Raw genomic sequence first — 19,161 nt, 5'->3', positions numbered from 1 at the left:
CCGTGCAACGCGCTATTCGGAAGAATTTCCACCCCTCGTAGTCTTACGGATTTATGGACAGCCCTGCAGGATTGATGGTGTCATTTCCCTCCAGCACTACTTCAGACATTAGTCGAGTCCATGCCACGCCGTGATGCGCTACTTCTGCGTGTTCGCTGGGGCCCTACACGATATTAAGCAGGTGTGCTAGTTTCTTTGGCTCTTCCGTGTGACACGTAAAAAATTTGGAAATTTGTGGTAAGTTGCTAAGAGACCGAACTGTTGAGGTCATCGGTCCCTAAACTTACACACTACTTAAACTAACGCTGAGGACAACAGACACACCCATGCCCGAGGGAGGACTCGAACCTCCGACGTGGGGAGCTGCGCGAACCGTGCAAAGCGCCTGAGAACAAGTAAAAAAGCGCCAATATATCAAGATGTTTTTGGGGACATATTTGCCTTTTTTGTGCTACTATAGGAGCATTTTTCATTCTGGTCATTTAATACCCGTTTTGTCAAGAATATCTCCACAATATTTGAAAAATGTTCGTGGTGTAACATTTTCCATCCCGGTCAGCGTATAAGTAAATATGAACTGTCACTAGTGACTAATCTGAACTACACATAACACTACAAACGCTCACGAGAAGGAACACGTCACCGCTTGCTGCTAGACTGGAAATCAATGCCTGGCGTACCTGCAGCGCTGGCGAAGCCCTCTCGGTGCAGACTCTGTCAGCACAGAGCCTTACGCGCAATCGTGGTAAACGACTGGGCTCAGTAAACGCCGACTTCTGCCGAGTCCTCGGTGTGGCCGCTACTTCGCTACCGCCTGAGTCAGCAGCGGCGTGCTGCACGGTTTACGGCGTGCTATTCTCCCTCCGAACGGTCTCTTCAGACTTTCCAAACCGTTTATACGTCACCCGTAGCGGTGTCTACAATAATGGCGAGGCGTACACAAACGCCGTGGGCTATTTCAGGAATGCGGAACTGCTTGCTTCCAGCGCTCCTTAGCATTCCGCTAAAAGCGTATTTCATTCGCGCCGCTGTAAACACGTCCACCTGAATACATGTTATCTCTAAGTCTTATTATTGCGATATTCATGAGGTATGTAATGGTTCAAAAGGCTCTGAGCACTATGGAACTTAACACTGAGGACATCAGTCACCTAGACTTAGAACGACTTAAACCTAACTAACCTAAGGACATTACACACATCCATGCCCGTGGCAAGATTCGAACCTGCGACCGTAGCAGCAGCGCGGTTCCGGACTGAAGCGCCTAGAACCGCTCAGCCACAGCGGCCGGCAGGTATGTAATGCCGAGGACTCGATAACCATACATAAATGTCCATAGCTACGATTAATTTATTTCCTGCTTACATTCCGAAACCCAAGGAACTCAAAGATATGACACACGCAGTGAAAAACAGCCCTCGTCTCAGTGTTACAGCAGGCCGCTATTTTCTGAGGAAAATATATGGATCAGCGTTTCGGGAAGGAATTTGGATGAAGAGGCTAACTAGAGAGAGTTACGAAGACATAGAAACACCATTAGAAAGAGAAGGATGAAATTTTATGGACATATCATTAGGCTGAATAAAAGCAGGCTCACAAGACAAATCTTTGAGATAGTAAACAAGAGCAAAAACAAGACAAAGTGGATCACTGAAGTAGAAGAAGACATTAAAGAAGTGGGGATCACACATGACAACATAAACAATATAGAACAGTTTAGAAACACCATAAAGAAACACACACTTAAACAAGAACATACGGAGAACAGAACGGGAAAAAGATGGTCGGAAGAACGCAAGAGAGAACACGGTGAACGTGTGAAGAGAATTTGGGAAGAACGAAGAAAGAACAAGAAATCATGACTACTCAAGTTCAATCGCTCTCTCAAAAGGGAATAATCGAAAATAATAATATATACTGAAGAGCCAAACAAACTGGCACACCTGCCTAATATCGTGTAGGGCTTCCGCGAGCCGGCCGCTGCGTCCGAGCGGTTCTAGGAGCTTCAGTCCGGAACCGCACTGCTGTTACGGTCGCAGGTTCGAATCCTGCCTCGGGCATGGATGTGTGTAATGTTCTTACGTTAGTTAGGTTTAAGTAGTTCTAAGTCTACGGGACTGATGTCCTCAGACGTTAAATCCCATAGTGCTTGGAGCCACTTGAATTTGAACCCGGTGTTGCTGGAATGTATAAAATATGTTTCGGTGTTATTGGAATGTATAAAATAACTTGCGAATGTGGTAACAGCTTCTTTCGTCAGTCAATAAGATCAATTTCAGAACGCCACGTCAAACATTGCTATTTCGACAAATCTGCTGTTGCCGAACGCAGCGTTACGAACAAAGACATGATGATATTTGATGAAACAAAAATAATATCCCATACATCTACCTAATGGGATTCTGTAATCAGAGATACCATTGAGATCAGAAACTTTAACAGAAGATTTAACTGGGACAGTGGATGCACCTTTAGCGGTGCATGAAAAAACGCGCTTGATGCAGGATGGCAGCAAAGAAATCAGCTGAATCATCCACAATCTAAGGAAATCAGAGTTCTTATCAATGTTCTTCAGCCATAGTCATAAACACAAGCTCTGGCAGCTTATGGAAGTTCCGTGACTTTGTGATGTCGCCATGACAGAAGTCGACCAACCAGAAATTTGTATTCTGATCGAAAATACTCGTTCTAATTGTAATACAATATTTCGGGTCTCATTTTCCATTTTTTTCAAAAATTGCTGAACTGAGATTTAATCTCCTGACGATGAGAACGGAGGAAGTCGTCGAAAGATTGAGGCTGAAAACAATTGTGACGCTGCAAGAACTTAGTGAAGCATTTACTAAATACACCTGTGTTGGTTTTCGTGTACGAAACTTGTTTCGTCAAATATTAGTAAGTGATACTTTTTTGCGAAAGCTAATTAAAATATTTACCAAACCAACGCCGGCCGAAGTGGCCGTGCGGTTAAAGGCGCTGCAGTCTGGAACCGCAAGACCGCTACGGTCGCAGGTTCGAATCCTGCCTCGGGCATGGATGTTTGTGATGTCCTTAGGTTAGTTAGGTTTAACTAGTTCTAAGTTCTAGGGGACTACTGACCTCAGAAGTTGAGTCCCATAGTGCTCAGAGCCATTTGAACCATTTGAACCAAACCAACTTCATGGTAGAGCTACCTCACGATTATCTGGCTGCGGATCTGATTTGTAGATTACCCTTGCGCAGTTCAGCAATTTTTGAAAAAATTAAAAACGAAGCCTAAAGTATTCTACTACAATTAGAACGAGTACAGAAATTTCTGCTTGTGAAAATGTAGATAATGGAAACATCCGCCGTTGTTAAGCAGCGATGTCTATCAGAATTTGAAAGGTAAGTGTTACGAATATTTTGAAGACCGAAGAAACGGTAGACGTAGCGATCGAAGAATCCATTACCAGGCCCACAGGATCTTTGAAATGCGTTCATTTTCTCTTAGAGTATCCAAGACAAAAAGGCGTTTCATGCTTCCGGTGTTCTGCCTCGCTGAAATTGAGAATTGTCGTACGGATAAAAACAAATTAAAAACAGAAAAAGTTATACGATTATTTCCCGAAAGTGATCTGGAAGCAAGTGGTACGAAATGTGTTGCTGTGGCCTTCAGTCCGAAGACTGATCTAATGCAGCTCTCTATGCTACTCTATCCTGTGCAAGCTTGTTCATTTCCGAATAATTACTGCGTCCCGGGTACTACATTCACCTGTTGGGCTCACTCTACAATTTTTACCTCCCACACTTCCGTCCAAGACTAAATTCGTGACCCCTTCATGCCTCAGAACGCCCTACTGTCAGTCAGTCTGTGACACAACTTTCTTTTCTTCCCAGTTCAATCAAATGGTTACATGATCTTTCCATCTACTCCATCTATTCCCAAGCCTTCTTCTGTAGCACCACATTTCGAAATTTTCTATTCTCTTCTTGTCTGAACTGCTTATCGTACCCGTTTTACTTCCACACAAGTCTACACTCTAGACATTTAACTCTGTATTCGATGTTAACAAATTTCTCTACTTAGGAAACGCTTTCCTTGCCTTTGCCAATCTACATGTTATATCCTCTGTGCTTCGGTCATTATCAGTCATTTTACTGTCTAAATATCAAAACGCATCTATTACTTTTGGTGTCTCATTTTCTTATTCCCTCAACATCGCCTGATTTAATTCGATTACATTCCATTATCCTTGTTTTGCTTACGTTGATGCCGACAATCCTTCTTTCCACGAACAATACGAGACTGGAATAGAAGGGAGAACCGATAGAGGTACTCAAGGTATCCTCCGCCACACACCGTCAGGTGGCTTGCGGAGTATGGATGTAGATGTTCATCGTGTATACTCCTTTGAAGATACTGTACATTTCGTTCAACCGCTCTTCCAAATTTTTGCTCTGAGAGAATTACTATGTCATCGGCAAACCTCAAAGTATGTTCATCGTGTATACTCCTTTGAAGGTACTGTACATTTCGTTCAACCGCTCTTCCAAATTTTTGCTCTGAGAGAATTACTATGTCATCGGCAAACCTCAAAGTTTTTAATTCCTTCTCCACATTTTTTTTTTTGGTTTGTTTGACTCCATGCTCAGTGGACAGGAAGAATAATATCGGGGATGGGCTACAGCCCTGTCTCACTTCCTTCTCAACCAGTGCTTTGCTTTCATAACACTCTACCCTTATAACTGCTGTCTGGTTCCTATACCAATTGTAAATAACCTCTCACTGCCTGTGTTCAAACCCTGCCGCCTTGGAAATTTTAAAGAGTGTATTGCAGGCAACATCAACAAAAGTTTCCTCTAAGCCTAAAAAATGCCTCTCTTCTAAGAGGAGTCGTATGAGATGCAGTGTAAAAAAATGTTATTTTGTAAATAAGTTGTCGTTTTCAACGAGTAACTCTTAAGTAATGCAGCAGCTTTCAGCTGTCACACGTAGCATGTTTTGTGTATACAATAAATAGCATTTTCCGGTAAACACATATTTGATTTGGATTGTCCATGTTTTTCGGTTGCCGATGCAGTCTCGGTTCACATTTATATTTGGTTCCATCTGTGAAGAAGAGGACAACTTTGCAAACTAATCTTCGTAACTTTTGCTGAAAGGAACTGTACAAAAACAGAAACAACGTTCTGTAAAGATAGTAATATTAATTAATAACTTGAATACACACTATTGATATTCCACACTAATATTTATTTAGTAGTTCGTAAAGAAATAGCTTTCGGCTTCTGACTATGGCCTCAGAAGCCTAAAGCTGGTCCATATCGAACTATTAAATAAATATTAAGTGGAACATGAGTACTGTGTATTGAAGTTAATAATATGTTTATGTTCCTCCAAGAACCGACGGAATATTCCATGAATAGTAATATTAGTGGTAATGTATTACGCGCCCCTAATCTGTAGGAAGAAGATATGAGGTAACTCGTTGTTCTTTGGGAACTAGTTCACTGGTGACCGTTTGTGCCATTACGAGTAGTCGGCGGAAGGCGCATTGTCTGTCAGTGGTCAGTGCGGCAGCTTGCAGGTGTGCTCCCGCGTAAGCACGAGTGACTGGCGGGCGTGAGGTTTTCCCTAGCGGGTCCGAGCAAGCATTGGTGTAGCCGCTGGAGAACACACAATGGCGAATACACTGGTCGAAATATAAGGTGAATATTTAGCGCATTTTCATGAAAACTGTGTTGTAGACCTTACAAACACGAGACACACTGAGACAAATACGGCATACAAACCGCGCCCATGACACGAGCTAACTGCAACTTTAAGTATAATTCAACGAAAACGTTCAAATGTATGTGAATTCCTAAGGAACGAAACTGCTGAGGTCTTCGGTCCCTAGACTTCTTAAACTAACTTATGCTGAGAACAACACACACACCCATGCCCGAGGGAGGACTCGAACCTCAGGCGGGAGGGGTCGCGCAATCCGTGACATGGCGCCTCAAACCACGCGCCCGCTCCGCGTGGCCTATGATTCTACGATTAGTATACAATTTTTTTTTAAAAATAATGAATAACATGCTGGACAACAGTAAGTAATAAAAACAAAAGCTTTCAAGTGATCACATATGAGATATCAAATTAAGCTGAAGATGCCAGCAAACAACACAATATGGTACATTTCAAATGCTGCATGTGTATCAAAAGTTCAAAATGGTTCAAATGACTCTGAGCACTATGGCACTTAACATCTGAAGTCATCAGTCCCCTAGAACTTAGAACTACTTAAACCTAACTAACCTAAGGACATCACACACATCCATACCCGAGGCAGGATTCGAACGTGCGACTGTAGCCGTCGCGCGGTTCCAGACTGAAGCGCCTAGAACCGCTCGGCCACTGCGGCCGGCTATCAAAAGTTACAGACGATTTTATGAAATACAGATACACAAACGTGCCATGGCCATACGCCCTCGACAAGTTACACATAGTATGAAGGCAGATGAGTTACCTACTTCTTCCCCACCTAATCATCCCAGATAACAACCACAAACTTTTAAATATTTGAACAATGGACCTTATCGTTCGTGAGGAGGCTTGCGTGCCTCAGCGATACAGATAGCCGTACAGTAGGCGTAACCACAATAGAGGGGTATCTGGTGAGAGGCCAGACAAACGTGTGGTTCCTGAAGAGGAGCACCAGCCTTTTCAGTAGTTGCAGGGGAAACAGTCTGGATGATTGACTGATCTGGCCTTGCAACATCAGCCAAAACAGCATTCCTGTGCTGTTACTGTCAACGGCTGAAAGCAAGGGGAAACTACAGACGTAATTTTTCCCGAGGGCATTTAGCTTTACTGTATGGTTAAATGATGATGGCGTCCTCTTGGGTAAAATATTCCGGAGGTAAAATAGTCCCCCATTCGGATCTCCGGGCGGGGACTACTCAGGAGGACGTCGTTATCAGGAGAAAGAAAACTGGCGTTCTACGGATCGGAGCGTGGAATGTCGGATCCCTTAATCGGGCAGGTAGGTTAGAAAATTTAAAAAGCGAAATGGATAGGTTTAAGTTAGATATAGTGGGAATTAGTGAAGTTCGGTGGCAGGAGTAACCAAATTTCTGCTGAGGTGAATACGGGGCTATAAATACAAAACAAATATTGGTAATGCAGGCGTAGGTATTATTATGCATAATACAAAAGGAACGCGGATGAGCTACTACGAACAGCATGTTGTTGTTGTGGTCTTCAGTCCAGAGACTGGTTTGATGCTGCTCTACATGCTACTCTATCCTGTGCAAGCTTCTTTACCTCCCAGTACTTACTGCAACCTACATCCTTCTGAATCTGCTTAGTAAATTCATCTCTTGGTCTCCCTCTACGATTTTTAACCTCCACGCTGCCCTCCAATGCTAAATTTGTGATCGCTTGATGCCTCAGAACATGTCCTAGCAACCGATCCCTTCTTCTAGTCAAGTTGGGCCACAAACTCCTCTTCTCCACAATTCTGTTCAATACCTCCTCATTAGTTATGTGATCTACCCATATAATCTTCAGCATTCTTCTGTAGCACCACATTTCGAAAGCTTCTATTCTCTTCTCGTACAAATTATTTATCTTACATGTTTCACTCCCATACATGGCTATACTCCATACAAATACTTTCAGAAACGAATTCCTGACACTTAAATCTATAGTGGATGTTAACAAATTTCTCTTTTTGAGAACCGCTTTCATTGCCACTGCCAGTCTACATTTTATATCCTCTCTACTTCGACCATCATCAGTTATTTTGCTCCCCAAATAGCAAAACTCCTTTACTACTTTAAGTGCCTCATTTCCTAATCTAATTCCCTCAGCATCACCCGACTTAATTCGGCTACATTCCATTATCCTCATTTTGCTTTTGTTGATGTTCATCTTATATCCTCCTTTCAAAACACTGACCATTCCGTTCAACTGCTCTTCCAAGTCCTTTGCTGCCTCTGACAGAATTACAATGTCATCGTCGAACCTCAAAGTTTTTATTTCTTCTCCATGGATTTTAATACCTACTCCGAATTTTTCTTTCATTTCCTTTACTGTTTGTTCAATATACAGATTGAATAACATCGGGGAGAGGGTTCAACCCTGTCTCACTCCCTTCCCAACCGCTGCTTCCCTTTCATGCCCCTCGACTCTTATAACTGCCATCTGGTTTCTGTACAAATTGTAAATAGCCTTGCGCTCCCTGTATTTTACCCCTGCCACCTTCAGAATTTGAAAGAGAGTATTCCAGTCAACACTGTCAAAAGCTTTCTCTAAGTCTACAAATGATAGAAACGTAGGTTTGCCTTTCCTTAATCTGCTTTCTAAGATAAGTCTTAAGGTCAGTATTGCCTCACGTGTTCCAACATAGCACAGTGAACGCATTATTGTAGCCAAGGTAGACACGAGGCCCATGCCTGTTACATTAGTACAAGTTTGTATGACAACTGGTTCTGCAGATGATGAAGAGATTGAAGATATGTATGGCGAGATAAAAGAAATTAGTCAGATAGTTAAGGGAGACTGTTCCGGCGTAACGCCAAGCGCCGGCCGGCACGTCGGCCAGGAACGTTACAGCAGAGGCTGTGAGACGACGTCAGCCATTAGTACGCTGACTGACCCCTCTAGTACGACACCGAGACAGCAACGGCCTCTAGGCGAAGAGAATATAAGCGCCGCGCAGCCTGGCCGCGGCCCGAGTTGCAGTCTAGGCACTCAACGAGCTCGACAGCAGCGACTTAGGAAAAAAAAAGTAAACCGTTTATTACTTCAAAAGTAATCGCCATGACTGTTAACACTTTTTCCCCACTGTGAGACAAGTAGGTAAGTGTCACCACGAAAAATGTTTGTGGCTGCCCACGGAATAACCATGATTGTACCTAGGCATGCATCTCTTTGTCCAAAGCAAATAGACGGCCATTAATGTCTTACTTAGGGCTCCAAAGATATGGAAATCCCATGAGTAGAGATTGGGGCTGATGTGTAAGGGCATCCCATCAAAACTTCTTCACCGTAGTCAAAACAACGTTGGCAACATGTGGGCGGGCAATTTCCTGCAAGAGAATCCCATCGGCGTCTACACTCGATGGCGCGCTTCAGTTCTTGCAAAGTCTCCACGTATCGATGTGCGTTAATTGTGGCACCGTGTTTCAGAAAGTCAATGAATGGTGGAGCCTTACGATCAAAGAAAAAGGTCATCATGGCTTTCCAGGAGCTGGCGGGCCTGTTGTTTCGACTATACTACAGCAGTTGCGCTAGGAACACCTTACACGTCCTCCAGACAGTGCCGATCCCTACCCATGCGATTCCCATATTTTTGGTGCCCTGAAGAAAGACATTCGATTCCTACGGACGAACAAGCTGGGTACAATCGTGGTTCCCTAGGCAACCGCAAGCATTTTTCCATGAAGGCACTGGCCGTCCTGTTTCGCAGTGGGATAAATGTGTCAAAAGTTATGACGTTTACTTTTGAAATAACAAACAGTTCACTTACTTTTTCCCATATGTCTCGTTATCATTTGAATGCTCCACATATACGCTACTGGCCATTAAAATTGCTACACCAAGAACAAATGCAGATCATAAACGGGTATTCATTGGACAAACATATTATACTAGAACTGACATGTGATTACATTTTCACGCAATTTGGGTGCATAGATCCTGAGAAATCAGTACCCAGAACAACCACCTCTGGCCGTAATAACGGCCTTGATACGCCTGGACATTGACTCAAACAGAGCTTGGATGGCGTGTACAGGTACAGTTGCCAATGCAGCTTCAACACGATACCACAGTTCATCAAGAGTAGTGACTGGCGTATTGTGACGAGCCAGTTGCTCGGCCACCATTCACCAGACGTTTTCAATTGGTGAGAGATCTGGAGAATGTGTTGGCCAGGGCAGCAGTCGAACATTTTCTGTATCCAGAAAGGCCCGTACAGGACCTGCAACATGCGGTCGTGGATTATCCTGCTGAAATGTAGGGTTTCGCAGGGATCGAAAGAAGGGTAGAGCCACGGGTCGTAAAATATCTGAAATGTGACGTCCACTGTTCAAAGTGCCGTCAATGCGAACAAGAAGTGACCGAGAAGTGTAACCAATGGCACCCCATACCATCACGCTGGGTGATACGCCAGTATGGCGATGACGAATACACGCTTCCAATGTGCGTTCACCGCGATGTCACCAAACACGGATGCGACCATCATGATGCTGTAAACAGAACCTTGATTCATCCGAAAAAAATGACGTTTTGCCATTCGTGCACCCAGGTTCGTCGTAAAGTACACCATTGCAGGCGCTCCTGTCTGTGATGCAGCGTCAAGGGTAACCGCAGCCATGGTCTCCGAGCTGGCAGTCCATGCTGCTGCAAACGTTGTCGAACTGTTCGTGCAGATGGCTGTTGTCTTGCAAACGTGCCCATCTGTTGACTCAGGGATCGAGACGTGGCTGCACGATCCGTTACAGCCATGCGGATAAGATGCCTGTCATCTCGACTGCTAGTGATACGAGGCCGTTTGGATCCAGCACGGCGTTCCGTATTACCCTCCTGAACCCACCGATTTCATATTCTGCTAACAGTCATTGGATCTCGACCAACACGAGCAACAATATTGCGATACGATAAACCGCAATCGCGATAGGCTATAATCCGACCTTTATAAAGTCGGAAACGTGATGGTACGCATTTCTCCTCCTTACACGGGGCATCACAACAACGTTTCACCAGGCAACGTCGGTCAACTGCTGTTTGTGTATGAGAAATCGGTTGGAATCTTTCCTCATGCCAGCGCGTTGTAGGTGTCGCCACCGGCGCCAACCTTGTGTGAATGTTCTGAAAAGCTAATCATTTGCATATCACAGCATCTTCTTCCTGTCGGTTAAATTTCGTTTCTGTAGCACGTAATCTTCGTGATTTAGCAATTTTGATGGCCAGTAGTGTATTAAGTACGGGGATATGTAGAGAGACGTCGACAATGTTAAACTCTTGGAATTACAAGCTGAGAATGAACTGAGTTGAGAGCAGCATTCCAGTAATTTTCTATAAGGAGTGAATAAATCATTATATTCCATACGTAATTCGTTACAGATAAGTGAAGCTAAGCTCTTGCGACCTCAAAAGCTTTTACTGAGACACATTTTTAGTGAGGAGTGACACGTCCCTGGGCCGGTACGTACGTCTCAGCACAGATACACACTACGCAAACACTTTGAATACGTTATCACATTTGACCATGGAAATAACACGAGGCAGTTGGGGTATACATATTACAGATGATTTCTTCTCGGCGGGGGTGAGGGGTCGGCCGGTGTGGCCGTGCGGTTCTAGGCGCTTCAGTCTGGAACCGAGCGACCGCTACGGTCGCAGGTTCGAATCCTGCCTCGGGCATGGATGTGTGTGATGTCCTTAGGTTAGTTAGGTTTAAGTAGTTCTAAGTTCTAGGGGACTGATGACCTCAGACGTTAAGTCCCACAGTGCTCAGAGCCATTTTTGTGGGTGAGGGGAAAGGGGAGGAAGGGAGTGCTGGCGTCAGAAATGGATTCTGATCACGAAATGCCCCTAACACTACTGAAACAGATATCCAACAATGCCGACGCCGTAGAGGAATGGGAAAAAGGCCAAAGGGGAAAAAAAGAGTGTGGTGTTTACTCAAGAACTTCCTGTAAGTATCTGTTACTCCAACTGGGTGTTCTGACCGCCGCTTTTTTTAAATTTGTCGTAAATAACCTCTTTGCCAAATAAACAGGTCTGTACAAGAAATCAACGTTAGGGATATGAACGTCCTACAAGGAGACTTACAATCATTTATTTGGATGCAGAAAAAAGTCCAGTTTTATGAACACATGTTTTCAGGAGCTTGACAGCAATCATAGGAAGTTATTTCCTAATTGAGCACAATTTAAGATGACCTTAAAGATTTTATCAGTCGTCAACACCTTTTACTCAGCCGACGAATTTATTAGAGGAATCAGTCGAGCCATACATTGCTAAGAATATCTTATAACGCGAGTTCCGTGCAATGTCCCATTTCTGCTCGTCTTTAGCACGGAAATGCGATCTGCGAAAGTGAACCGTGTGAATTGAGCTTTCTTTTCTATGATGCTTCGCTACGGCAGACTGTGAATTATTTTATGTGCTTGGCTAGAGTAGGCTCTGAATTATTTTGTGTGTTTAAGCATGTGCACATTTGCATGTTTGTGATTTTTATCTTCTGTGCAAAAATTACTATTACTCAATATTTGCTACTGGATATTTTTATTATTATTATTTGCACATATGTTGCACCTAATTCGTTTTATGCATAGTCAGGGGCTTTCAGAGAAATGAAATAAATAATTACTTGCTTAACGATAGGTGTTTTGTGTCGAGAAAATAGTGTTTCGTAGGAGTTCTTTTAGGTTATCTTTGTATTTACATTAGTTAAACGTAAAAGGTGTGGATCGAGCACTGTCTGTTATGTCTGCTACGTTTTATGTTTGCCCGTTGGCTCCCGTGTAAGTTTGCGTCCACAAGTGCTTTGCGGTGGCAAAGAAGTTAATACCGTATAAGAATATGTCATTTCAGTTTCACAGTTCTTTAGTAAAGTTCCGTTCTAATCCTACAGGTCATATTTCATAAAATCTATATTGTACATTGCTGTATTTATTTCTGAGTTGAAGAACAATATCACTTAATTTACAAACTTCCAATAGCTCTGGATCAGCAACTTCTATTAATCAGTGCGACGAAAAACCAGTCCAAAGTTGCAAATTTTACTTTTTTATTCACGCAATGACCAGTTTCGGGCCGAGACGCATTTTAATATCATCGTAACATAGTAAAAAATGGTATTTTCGAAGATGTGGCAACCATGTCAAAAACGTTGTACATTTTGACATGGTTTTCACATCTTCGGAAATACCGTTTTTGACTACGTTACGATGATCTGAAAATGGGTCTCGGCCAGAAACTGGTCATTGCGTGAATAAAAAAGTAAAATTTGCAACTTTAGACTGGTTTTTTGTTGTACTAAACACCTCTTAAGTCACTGAACAGGCACATTGCAAGAACGCGTGCAATCCTGTTTGTGCGAACGATGTAAAAGGAGACTGGAACATTACCGTCCGCAGGGCGGTGAGCCGATGTGCGCCACGCCGCGCTGACAATTACCTGCAACAAATGAAGAACGTATGAGGTCAGAGTTTTAGATAGACCTCCTCACCACTATGATACTCACACTCCTCAAAGCTGAAGGCGTTTTACACCATCCCCACATATTTCCCACATGCGTGATCTACACACCGTGCAATTCACAAAATTGACGAGGTATATCGACGGCTGAACTGCGTTCTGAAACCGAGTGTGTAAGCGCCCTTTTCACGCCAATCTTTCTCGAGTACAACTGCAGCCGACATACTGTACCAGTTATTAAAGCTGCAACACTACGAAGGTGGCAGGGAAACAAACATCAAACTGCCACGGAGTGTTCTGTGTGCTCGGACAAGCAAATCATTAGCATTTGAGGACAACTGCACAACACAGGTAGATGGCCCAGTCTACATTTTACATACAGCGAAAGATTAAGCAGCGTGTTTCTTTTCATAAATAGCATTTTAATGTTGCTTGTTCGTGAGAAGAGCGTGTTATCGCTCGAGTAAGAAGGCGAAACGTCTACCAGCTCGTGTCGCAATTCGACAAGTGGCACATGCACCATGGCCCTTGGAGATTGACGTTTATCGTTCTGCCATACTGCTGCTCGCGTTTCTCCGGATCCCGCGACTGTCAAATGAATACGGAATCTATCAGTTCAGGAGTGATTTAATGCTATGCAGCTTCTCAATGACCCCACTAGACTAGCGCCTGAGAGGAGAGTCATGACGGTCACTCAACAGACAGATATCCGTAAGGCATATGTATTTGAAAATAACTTCTCCATCAAAAACAGTTATGAGCTCATCAATAGTATAAAAGATATCCCCATCCCTGTCACAGCTAAATTTGCATCTCTTGACATAGTCAACCTATATACAAACATACCTGTCAAACAAACAATTAGTTTAATAAGAAATAACTTACTCAAACATGGAACAATGGGTAGAGCTGAAATCTATGAACCCATAGAGATCCTGGAGCTTATATTATCTCACAACTACTTCCTGTTCAACAACAAGTTTACATACGGGAAGATGGACTGGCAATGAGTAGCAGTCTTGAAGGCTTACTAGCAGACGTATATATCAATAGCCTTGAAAACAACTTTTTTAGATCCCAAACCCAACTAAAAGATAAGCTGCTTTATTACAAACGCTATGTTGATGACACTCTCATTCTGTTCAATGAAACAGCAGAAGAAATAGATAATCTAGCCAAAGAACTTAATAAAATACACAATAATATTCAATTCACAGTAGAACATGAAACACGAGAAGGCATTAACTATCTTGATCTAAAAATCTCAAATAAAAATCAAAAGCATAAATTTCAAATTTTCAGAAAACCAACAACCACCAATGTTACCACACACAAATCCTCTTGCCATCCAGACCAACATAAAAAAGCATTCTTCAGAACAATGGTTAATCGCATGCTTAAAATCCCAATGGACACAAATGAAAGACAAAAAGAAACAGAAATTATTAAATCAATTGCCTCCAGCAATTGGTACAACCCTGCAATAAAAAATAAACTAATCCATACAGCAAAATTAAATCAACCAATTGCTGAACAACCACCCACAAACAAGAAGACCACATTTATAAGCCTGTCTTTCCTAGGGACGATTTCTCACCAAATTGCCAACCTCTTCAAGACATACAACATAAAAATAAGTTTCTTCACCAACAACAAAATACAAAATAAAATCATACACAGCACCAAAACCACTATACAACAGTATGAAAAGTCAGGTGTGTACAAGCTCATTTGCAACTCATGTCCAAGCTTCTACATTGGACAAACTGGTAGAAGCTTCACAACAAGATTTAAAGAACACATAGATGCACTCCGTCTTAAGAACCTGAATAAGTCCAGCTTTGCCTCACATCTTGCCCAACAGAATCATTCTGCAAACAACATAGAAGAGAATCTCCAAATACTCCATTTTGCCAACAAAGGCACAATACTTGACCTTCTTGAAGAAATTGAAATATTTATCTACACAAATACAGCACCTGACTACCTACTCAATGACCAAATTGAACTGAGAAACAAATTTTTCCTTCAGAACTTTGAAGATCTACTAGTTCAAAACAAGTAACCACTCAACAAACCCTACACCGCCTCTCCATCCCCCCCCCCCCCCAACGACCTCCCCCCTCCCTCTCCTTACATCCTTACTACACCGGTGTCAATGTAATATCCTACCACAGAATAAAACCTGTACTATATTTCTAAATGTTAAAGCCCTCTACTGCTAACATAAATCAGTACTTTTATACATATTACTTCCAGCTGGAACAATCAAAAGCTGCCTTTACCAATATTCCAGATCACTTTAATGTTAGAATAAAAATAAGTCAACAGGTAAAGAACTTTTTTTCATGGTTTTTAAATATAAAGTGTAAAGCCATACAAACAGCTGTAGTCCATTACAATCACTATAACTTTTATACATATACCTTTAGCTAAAATTAACAGAATCTACTCTCGCTAATACCCCAGATCATGTTAACATAACAACAGAAATAAGTCAAGAGTTCATCTGAAGGTTAGTTATTAATTTAAATTTAAATATGAAGGTCCTAGTCTAACAGACAGCTGCATCTCACTGCAGATACAATAACTCTGTAGCATTGATTCATGGATATCCATGTTAATGCCAATCACATAAAAAAATGCTAAAACTGCCTGTATTATATGTAATATACAAATAGAAATAAGATATCAGATCACCCGAAGTTTGATCTTGTAGTAGTTTATTTATTTATTTTATCTTGTACTCTCATGTTATCGCCAGTCTGATTAAAATATTTGCCCTTATATCGACCTTAATACATGTAAAGAAGAACAAATTACATCTCTGTGCAAAGTAGGTCTATGCCATATCTTTCTGTCAAGATCTTTGTTACAAGCAACAGTTGTAAAGCGCATGCTGGACAAGTCTCGCTGTGAGAGTGCAATTAATATAGTTTGTGTGGAAGTGTGTGTAGTGATACAACAACTGGACATTAAAATGGAGGCAGACAGATGGACACTAGCCGAAAAAAGCCGCCTATACTGTCGCAGTAAGTAAAAAACTAAATATACATCCATATCGACAGATAAACTACAGTCATGGCGATACATTAAAGTGTGTTGCATCTTTTTGTCATACAGCCAGCACCCAGCATTATGCTAGCAATAATGACGTAACTTCCTGAAACCATCTGAAGAAGAACCTGAAAAGATTCGAAAACCGGTTCATGGAATAAAACATAATTATTCAAAAAACTGACTGCTTGCAGTTTTGTATAACTTATTTACATTCTATATACAGTCAAGGTTCTAAAATATCCGTTATGGATAAGCATAACCTGAATTTCAATAAGTTTCACACATTCACTACGCAAAAACCGAATAACAGAACGCTGTTCTTCCCTGGTGCAAGTCGCAAGTGGGGCGGCCATCTTTATACTGATACTGCAACGGTATGTGTACATCTGCACTATGGTGCCACCTACAGGCCATTCTGCACGCTGTTTGTAGCAAGCTTACCAACTTACAGGATAACGGCGCGAAATTTCGATTTGTTATTACAAATGTAAGGTTTTGATTTGATTCTCTCTCGTACTTCTGTGACTAGCTGCCTACCTCGGCGTGGGAAAGAAGCATTAAATATCGCTTTTGTAGAGCTCGGCGCATCCTCGAAACGCGGCGCGGGTTTTCACTGAAAGAAACGTGCGACAGTACTTGCAAAGCGTAGAGCAAATAGCTGTCCGACACGTGTCGGCTCTCACACGTGAAAGGCACCGAGGCTGCCTAGGCCGCCCACACACTCCTCGTCGTACCGGGCGCGTTCCAAGAATGACTGCGCTGCGGTTGTGCCCGCCGGTTTCTCTGAACGGCGCCTGCGACTGGTCCTTAGCGCCAAGCAGGGCGACGCAACCGATCTCTGTGACGTCAGCAAGCAATGACGTGTGACGAACGCACACCGGCGTGAATAAACTAGGACTGTGCATATTTTTTAAAAAAACCGCGAATCCGATATATCGATATTTAAAAGAAGGCCGTTATACGTCGTTGATATATCGAATAAGATTACCGATATGTCGACGGAAAAAGTATCGTCAAAGCAGTGCAAAAATATCGGCTGTACATTCTAAATATGCTGCCAGTTTTAGAGCTGTATATTTAATAATTGATTTATTATTAGATATTCTGTTCATCAACTAGCTAGCAGCCTGCTTATCCCCCTCAGAGCAAGAACTGAAAGGAAAACGATGCACGTTCACGCTTGGCGATAACCACTTTAATAACAATGGTAACTACAAGTAAGTGGCACAATAAAAGCTGTCCGATGGGTCTGTCGTTCGGTTTCATCACTTATCGGATTTGGGCGAAACACTACATGCCGACTTCCCTGTTTTTTCATTTCTGCAAACGCCAGCGACTTAGCAGTTCTACTGCCAAAGTTGCGTGGTGAAGTTAAACGTTGCAGCTTCTGTTGGTAGCGCCGATTGCACCAGTATTTCCCCTCACACGTATCCGCCCACCACAGAGACAAATCTCGTCATTTGGATTCTTGTTCATCAGTTTCAGCAACTGCTTTTGAAGATGCCGATGTGAAGGAATAGCACACTAGTTGCGTTAAAAATAGTTTTTAACATTGGATCTCTTGTTATTCCATTCACACTGCCACCCCCAAGTGCAATAGGACTTTTTCTTTGTGCCATCTCTACTTGCTTCACACAGTCAAAGAGAAAGACTGGACGTGATGAAAGCTCAAACAGGGGACTGTTCGAGCTGGTGGAGGCTCTGTAATGGCGCTGGTCTTGTGCAGTTGGAGTGATATGGCACCCCCTGATACGCCTAGATACGACTCTGACAGGTGACACGTACGTGAGCATCCTGTCTGATCACCTACATGCATTCATGTCCATTGTGCATTCGCACGGACTTCAACAATTCTAGCAAAGCGACGCCCCACACGTCCAGAATTGCTACAGAGTGGCTGCAGGAACACTCCTCTGAGTTTAAACACTTCTGTCGGCCACCAAAGTCGCCAGACATGAACATTATTGAACGTATGTGGGATGCCTTGCAACGTGTTGTTCAGAAGGGATTTCCACCCCGTCGTACTTTCACGGATTTATGGACAGTCCTGCGGTATTCATGGTGTCATTTCCCTCCCGCACTACTTCAGACATTAGTCGAGTCCATGCCACGTCGTGTTGCGGCACTTATGCGTGCTCCCGGGAACCTTACACGATTTTAAGCCGGCCGCGGTGGTCTAGCGGTTCAGGCGCGCAGTCCCGAACCGCGCGACTACTACGGTCGCAGGTTCGAATCCTGCCTCGGGCATGGATGTGTGTGATGTCCTTAGGTTAGTTAGGTTTAAGTAGTTCTAACTTCTAGGGGACTGATGACCACAGATGTTAAGTCCCATAGTGCTCAGAGCCATTTGAACCATTTTGAACCACGATTTTAAGCAGGTATACCAGTTCCTTTGGCTCTTCAGTATACGTGTGGTCTAACTTTCATCGAGCTATGTTACTTGGTAGTAACACTTCAAGCGATAGTTAGATTCGTTCTTATGTTTTGCAGACCACTGTACTTATCCAAACATATTTCGACAACTATGTGTCGTCTTGTGTGGGCCTCGACTTGCTTCTGCAACTACCTTAGTTATTGTGGTGTGCGTACTGTAAGGCCTTCGGTACACACACCATCACATAATTTGACTTGTCGCTCTATCGAAGTAGGCGAGTGTCAACAATATGTCTCGTGGTCTTATCGTGGCGTGTTTATCTTCTGCCGTTAGGTCAGATGATAGAAATGCCAGTTGCACACTTAGAGTAGCAGATTGACGGTGACCAACTTTAAGCAGAACTTGATTAATTTTCACACACATTTATTAAAATGATAAAAAGCATAGACATTACGTAACTTGATTCTGGATGTTGTTTACAATTGACAATCTGAAGTTCCTTTGGTCTTGGTACGTTAATCTTATTCTCACATATCTCTGATACTTGACAAAGTGTCTATTCATTTAT

This window comes from Schistocerca piceifrons, chromosome 7 (assembly GCF_021461385.2).
Source record: "Schistocerca piceifrons isolate TAMUIC-IGC-003096 chromosome 7, iqSchPice1.1, whole genome shotgun sequence".
In the NCBI taxonomy this organism is placed as follows: Eukaryota; Metazoa; Arthropoda; class Insecta; order Orthoptera; family Acrididae; genus Schistocerca; species Schistocerca piceifrons.
This window is presented reverse-complemented; position numbering follows the sequence as displayed.